This window comes from Nicotiana tabacum, chromosome 1, assembly GCF_000715075.1.
Source record: "Nicotiana tabacum cultivar K326 chromosome 1, ASM71507v2, whole genome shotgun sequence".
In the NCBI taxonomy this organism is placed as follows: Eukaryota; Viridiplantae; Streptophyta; class Magnoliopsida; order Solanales; family Solanaceae; genus Nicotiana; species Nicotiana tabacum.
Window position 1 is genome coordinate 95,421,191 of NC_134080.1, and position 8,313 is coordinate 95,429,503.

The following is an 8,313-nucleotide window of genomic DNA, read 5'->3' on the forward strand; positions in this document are numbered from 1 at the left end:
TTTTGAAAATATTTTTTCCAAAATAGCTACACGTGCTTTAGCCCCCTTATGTCGCTGTGTGACTTCAAGTAATTCCCTTAATAGCAACACACACATAAGTCCCACCTTATGTCGCAGCATGCACATCAACCCCTATCCTTAAATTGACACATGCACATTAATATCACAACACAATAACAACTCGCACCACATGTGCCCATATGCCACAACTTGTCAAAAATCAACAATACCAATGTTACCACAACATATAAGCCACGACTCAACCACAATGTGAACAAGAATCTCAAAAATAACAAAATGAATTGAGAAATACTCAACAAGGAAGGATATCTCAAAGATCAACAACTTTAACCTCAATGTAATAATGGCTTTCACAACTTCAACACCAACAACCCAACAAGAAGATATTTCCATGGAATAACAACTTCAAATAAGGGTATTTCAACAATAAGAGAGGTACCAACTTAAACTAAACCATGTACGAGCAAAAATAATAATAAAACATAGAACAAGTACAAACAACGTCAAATAGAGCATGTGAGAGTAAATTTAACAATGAAAGATATAACATGTTATGACAATTTTAATTAAATGTAGGGAAGAAGTCCAAAAGTCTAAACTGGTCAAGTAACACATATAGCCCATGTACACAATCGTCACCTCGTGTACACATCTTCCACATAATACAATACAAACAACCCAAATCCTAAGGGGTAGTCCTCCCACGAAACGGTAGACAAGATACTTACCTCAACTAGGCCAAAGCAACCCTTGAAAATAGCTTTTCCCCTCAAATTTGCCTCCACACGGCTCAAATGTAACAAAAATTAACTTAATATCATAAAACAATGCAAGGGAGACCAATTATGATAGATAAAGCTATGATCTTTACACATTTCCCAAAAAATAACAAAAGTCAACTCCGGGCTCGTTCGGTCATAACCCCACGAGTCTTTATATGTGTTTTGTTTTCAAATCCGAGTCCAAATTGACTCTCAAAACCCAAATTCTCAATTTTCAAAACTTTGACAAAAATCCCCCAAAATTCCTCTTTGATTGTCATAAATTTGATGTTAAACCTAAGATATAATCATGAAATATAGTTGAAAATTAATTAGAATCACTTACCCAAAGTTTGTAAATGAAAAACTCCTCTCCAAATCGCCTCCTATCGAGTCTAGGGTTTTAAAATGAGATGAAATCCCGACTTTCCATTCTTTTGTTCAGTTGTAGATGTCACAATTGCGAAGAAGTTCTCGCAATTTTGGCACTTACAGACTATGGGGGAAGTTGCAAATGCAATATGGGCTCTGCAATTGTGAAGCCTACTTCCCTCGCAAATGCGAACCTACCCAGCCCAGGTACCACTTTGCAATTGTGACCCATACATCGCAAATGCGACACTTCAGCCCCCCTGATAAGGTCGCAATTATGATGCTAGTGTTCACACTTGCGACACCTGAGGCATCAGCACACCGATAGTCTAGATTCTGTTTAAAACTATTCCCGAAATACATTCGAAACTTACTCAAGCCCTCGGAGCTCCAACCAAACATCTACCCAAGTATAAAAAATCATACGAACTCGCTCGCACGATCAAAATACAAAAATAACATCTAGAACTACGAATCAGACATCAAAACGCATGAATTTTAAAGAAAAGTTCAAGAACCTTTAGAATTGCAACCAAGCATCCGAATCCTACCAAATGAACTCCAAATGATACTAAATTTTGTAGAAAAGTTCTAAATAGAAAAATGGACATATTCCAAGTTGCAAAACAAAATTTCAAACCCGATAGCCCAAAAGTCAACCTACGGTCAAACTTGGGAAAACTTCTAAATCTCAAATTGCCAACTTTCGGCAAAATAACACAAATCAACCTAAGGACCTCCGAATTAGATTCGGGCATATGCCAAAATCACGATACAAGGCTAATGGATCCATCAAAATACCGTTTTGGGGTCTTTTTCGCAAAAGTCAAACTTTGGTCAACATAATCAATGGGTCCAAATCAATCCAAAATCTTTCCGGAGCGAAACTAACCAACCCCGAAAGTCATAAAACAAAAAATGCACATGTGTGAATCATGAAAATGGGAAATGGGGCGCAAATACACAAAACGAACTGTTGGGTCGTTATATTCTCCCCCTCTTAAAACATACGTTTGTTCTTGAACATGCATAGAGACATACCTAAAGTGATGAAAAGGTGAGGATAACTACTCTGCATGTCATGCTCAGTATCCCAGGTCACGTTCTCGACTGGATGACCCCTCCATTGAACCTTCACTGAAGCAATGTTCTTTGACCTCAACTTTCAGACCTGCCTGTCCAAGATGGCCACCGGCTCCTCAACAGAAGTCAAATCCTTGTCCAATTGGTCAACCTATCCATAATTACCCACACTGCATCAAATTTCTTCCAAGTCCGCGGAAGTCCAACAACGAAGTTCATGGTAATATTCTCCCACTTCCATTCGAGAATCTAAAGCTTCTGAAGCAAACCGCCCGACCTCTAATGCCCGTACTTCACATGCTGACAGTTCAAGCACCGAGCCACATACTCCACTATAACTTTCTTCATTCTTATCCACCAATAGTGTTGTCTCAAATCTTGATACATCTTATTAGTACTCGGATGAATAGAATACTACCTCTGGTAAGTATGCCAAACTGCCCATACTCCCTGTGTTTCTACTCAAGGCATCGACCACCACATTGGTCTTCCTGGGATAATATAGAATAGTGATATCATAGCCTTTCAGCAACTCTAACAATCTTCGCTGCCATAATTGAGGTCGTTCCGCTTAAACAGATGCTGGAGACTCTAGAGGTTGATATAGACCTCACATGGGACACCATATAGATAATGCCTGCAAATCTACAATGCATGAACAATACCTGGCAACTCCAAGTTGTGAACCGGGTAATTCTTCTCATGCACCTTCAACTGCGGAGACGCATAGGAAATCACCCTACTGTCTTGCATCAACACCGCACCAAGCCCAATATGCGACGCGTCATAATACACAATGTAAGACCTCAAACCTATACGCAACACTAACACTAAAGTTGTAGTCGATGGAATCTTGAGCTTTTGAAAACTCGCCTCACACTCGTCGGACCATCTGAAAGGAGCACCCTTCTGGGTCAATCTAGTCAAAGGTGCAACAATGGATGAGAAACTCTTCTAGGCCAACTCTGAACTGCCTCAATCATCTTCGAAGCTACCTTAATCCCCTCACTAGACACTACATGACCCAGAAATACTATCGAATTAAGCCATAACTCACACTTGGTAAATTTTGCATGTAACGTCTCCCTCAAGGTTTGTAGCACGATCTTCAAATGATGCTCATGATCCTCTCAGCTACGAGAGTATACAAAGATGTCGGCAATAAACATGATGACGAACGAATCAAGATACGGCTAGAATACATTGTTCATCAAGTGCAAATGTGATGCTAGGGCATTGGCCAGCCCAAATGACATCACAAGGAACTTGTAGTGACCACACCGAGTTCTGAAGGCAGTCTTCGGGATATCCGGATCCTGAATCTTCAACTCATGATACCGTAACATCAAATCAATCTTCAAGAACACTCTAGCACCCTGAAGCTGGTCAAATAAGTCATCAATGCGTGGTAATGGGTACCTATTATTCACTATAACCTTGTTCAACTTCCTATAATCTATACACATCCGCGTATAATTATCTTTCATTTTCATAAACAGAACCTGAGCACTCCACGACGAAACACTCGGTCGGATGAAACTCTTATCAAGCAACTCCTGCAGTTGTGCCTTTAACTCCTTCAATTCCACTGGTTCCATATGATATGCTAGAATAGAAATTGGCTGACTGCCCGAAACTCAGTCAATACCAAAATCAATATATCTATCAGGCGGCAAGCCCAGAAAGTCTGCTGGAAACACATATGGGAAATCTCTCACTTCAAGAATTAACTCAACAGTAGGAACATCAGCACTGACATCTCTCACAAAGGCTAAATATGCCTCACACCTCTTTCCAACCATATGTTGAGCCTCTAAGAATACATTGTCACGCCCCAAACTCGGGGAGCGCGACTGACGCTCAATCGAGTGAACCCGGCCAAGCAAGCCTGTTAGATAATTTCTACCCAAATTCAATCATGGACAAAGAGAAGACATATTCTCATTAATTAGACAATAGGGAGATCATGTATACAATACCAAATCATTTTCATTAGTTACTTCATTTTTAGTATCTCAAAATACGGACATTCTCATAGTCTGAAGTGGAACAAGTGATTCAAACATAACATGAATTGTTTGACTTTCCCCAACACCGACATACAAACCTACACTATGTCTATGGAGCCTCTAATAATTACGAAGAGTACAATAGAAGTGCCGGCAACAAGGCTGCGGCTATACCTCAAAACGTGATAATATAATGAACAAAAGATGTATAACCCCGGAATGGGCTCACCAAGTCTGCTAGGAGGAGGTGTACTGCTATCACTAATCAATGCTGCCTATTGTGAAACCACCTTCATCCATTAAAGATGCAGCGCCCCCGACAAAAGGGACATTAGTACTGTCGAATAGTACTAGCATGTATAACTAAACATCCTCTCAATAGAATGAATAATAATACAAGGATGAACAATCATGAAATCAATAAGAGCCTCAAACAATACCAAAACATCAAGTTAAGAACCACATAAGGTTTCCAGTAAAATTCCATGTTTTTAGGTTAGGAGATCTTTAGTACCGATATACCATCATTCACAATACCACCGTACTTTTACACGAAATTTGATCACGACCCGATCGGCCAGGCTGCCTCATTTGAGACATCAACCACAATCACAATTTCAACTATAATTTCCAGCATTATCACCACCATGTTTGCAGCATGGCGTCCGATCACGGCCCGATCAGCTAGGCCGTCTCACCCGAGACATTACCCTTTTCTTACAATCATCTCACTTCGTACTTCTTTCACATCTTGTCAATTCATCAGCACTAGTGGCTACAATTATAATATCATTCTTGGCACTTGGCTGAATTTCATATTTCATGCTCCTTTTTTTTTTCACTTTCACACATCATCATCATTATCAACAACAAGACTTCTCAATTCAAGACTTTAGGTACACATGATAGCAATTAAGAGTCTTAGACATATAGAGATTTTCACATAATTTGGCATGATAAACTTTATTCAAACTTGACTTGAAGTTGTATCATTTATAACACACAACCCATACTTTGAAGATATCCTGAAATGATAAAATAGCATGACAAAAGCGTTTGGAACACATATTGAACAAATATCATTCAACCCAAGTTTACTTGGAATAGCCAATTTCATAATGGTCAACTCGGGCCTTACATAACTTAAATGAACACCATAGAATTCAATTAAGAAAGGAGTTTAGCCAACATACCTTAATTGAGCTTCCTTAAACTCTAAAATGTTCCGAAATTCTTAGCAACTTCAATCTATTTTAGAAATATAACAAATCGAACTAAAATTAGGGAGATGATCATGGTCCTAGCTCATTTGAGCATTCTATCAAATACTAGATGTGCATTAAGGTTTCAAGACCCTTTTTTATATGGAGGATTCCATCATCCCACAACCTATTCCTTACCATTTTTAGCTCACAATCTTCCTACACCCTTTGTTAACACATGCATGCAAAATAAATAACTCCCACACCCAAGAATTGTCTTACTAATTACCCATTTTTAGTTAAATTTTCAAAATTAAGAATTAGGGTGTAGAATCTTACCTCTAGGATGAAGTCCTAGTGCACTTTCCGAGTTAATCTTCCAAGATGTGAGTAGCAATTGGTTGTTAAAGTTTAGGAACTCCCTTTCTCACTCTATGCCACTGCCTCTCTCTAGAAACATATGATTTTCCTTCTAAAATGACTCCTAAAGGTGTTTTATTGGAATGGGTCCGGGTTCAAAAATTAGAAAAATAGGTGCCCCGACACAGGTCTGCGGTCGCATATGCGAGCGCATAATGCGAGCACATAATGCTTCTCCGGTCCACGAAATGGGCCGTACAATGGCCCTCCATAATAGGGCAAGTCTGCCCCACTCTGCGGCCATTATGCGGTCCGCCGACCTATTCTATAGCTACATAGTGCGCCGCAGAACCTCCCTTCGAAAATTTTGCATGCTGAATCTGTAACATAACACAAAACAACACCAATCGTGGCCTCATAAGCAATATATAACCAAAAAGGAACACCTTTACATCAACTGAACAAGTGATACAAAATTCATAGGCGACAATTTCATAAAAAGATTACATAGCTATTCAAAAAAGTAAGGATACTTCTTCTTCATCTCTTCCTCGGCCTCCCAAGTAGCCTCTTCAACCTGCTAGTTTCGCCATAACACTTTCATGGAGGCAATTTCTTTATTCCTCAACTTTTGGACTTGCCTATCAAGAATGGCAACTAGAATTTCTTCATATTACAGTTCTTCATTAGCCTTAATAGTCTCAACTGGTATGATAAGCGACGGATCTCTGACTACTTTCTTCAACATAGACACATGAAATACCGGATGCACTAATGACATCTCAAGTGGTAGATCAAGCTTGTACGCCACCTAACTAACCCTTTAAATGATTCTATACGGTTCGACATACCTCAGACTCAATTTCCTTTCCTTTCCAAACCGCATTATACCCTTCATGGGGAAGACCTTCAAGAATACACAATTATCTTCTTTGAACTCCAAATCCCTACGACGAACATCTGAATAGGACTTCTGACGACTCTACGTAGTTTTCAACAGTTCCTTAATGATCTTAACCTTTTACATATCCTGATGTACGAGGTCTAGTCCTATCAATTCAGTGTTATGCCCCGTAGTATTACGTCGATGTTATGCTCCATAGTATTATATTATGACGATGTTATACCCTATAGTATTGTATGTTGAAATTGTCGTAAGATAATTGACATCAGTTCAAGGACAAGATTATATTGGAGATTATAAGTAATATGCTATTTCAAACAAGTGATAAGTAAATTTGTAAAAGGTGAGAGGGTAAGCAAATCGATGAAAAGAAGTTTCGTCGAAGTTTTTCAATTTGGAATAAAATACGGTCCAAGCTATAATACCCCGTATTTATGGACTAGTGCCACACAAGGTACCACATGACCATGACAGTAAAGTGTATAAGGTGTGTTAAAAGGGAGTAGTATTTTAAGTAATTTAAGATAATTCTTAATTATGTGGGTAATTAATTAATTATTGGATTAGTGGGGGATTAACAAGTTAATTAAAGAAACGATGGATAATTATTGAGGTGGATAAACATTAACCAAGTGGCAGCAAGTGGGACTCAAATAATGACTAGGCAAGTCATGGATTAGGTAGCACAATAGAGAATTTGTTGGCCAAGTCATACATAAGTGGGGCCCACACCCAAAGACTTAAGACTTCTCTAATTCACTTGTCTCTACAAGATAATGAAGAAAGATTTCAGCAAATTCTTAAGAGACTTTGGTCCTCTACATTCTTTGGTTTTCTAACGTTTGCAAATGTGAAAGGCTACTTTCTTAAATGGAGTCCAATTCTTGGATCAGAAAGGAAGGAAACAGAGAAGGAAAAATACAACTAGTAGTCTCAACGAATGAGATATCAAGTTGGAACCTTGCAATTCTAAGAGAACACGATACAATCTTTCTCAAGAATACCATACGGATTTTTCCCTACTTCGATCCGCCGTCACATGTTTTCCGCAAAAGACGTGCGTTAGAGGGATTGTCAAGAGAATCAGCTCAAGTATGTTAACGCTATCCCTTCTTTCTTTTTGGCATGATTTACGATATAAACGAAACGAGCAAACACACAACTTCCATAAATAACTCTGTGTCACGACCCATACCTATGGGCCGCAACGAGCAGCCGGTATCTTACTTAACTGAGTACCAACATAACATATCGTTCTTATTGTACTTTCATTGTCAAATGGGCAAAACGGGCTGTCATGGGCTAACCAAAATAAACATAAGGGAATAATCAATATAGAATGACCCAACCTGATAAAAAAACTTATACATGTGATATACGAGCCTATAAGGCCAACATGATCATTTGTAAATTCAAAACATAGGCCGGCAAGGTCATACAAGCATTCGTATACATGACATCTGTATACAAGCCTCTAAGAGTACACACTTAACATAAAGGTTGGGACAAGGCCCCGTCATACCAAACAATACGCATCTAATTCATACTGACCAAACAAGCAACTCCGGAGCAAATGGAGCGCACCAACATCTTTCGTTGAG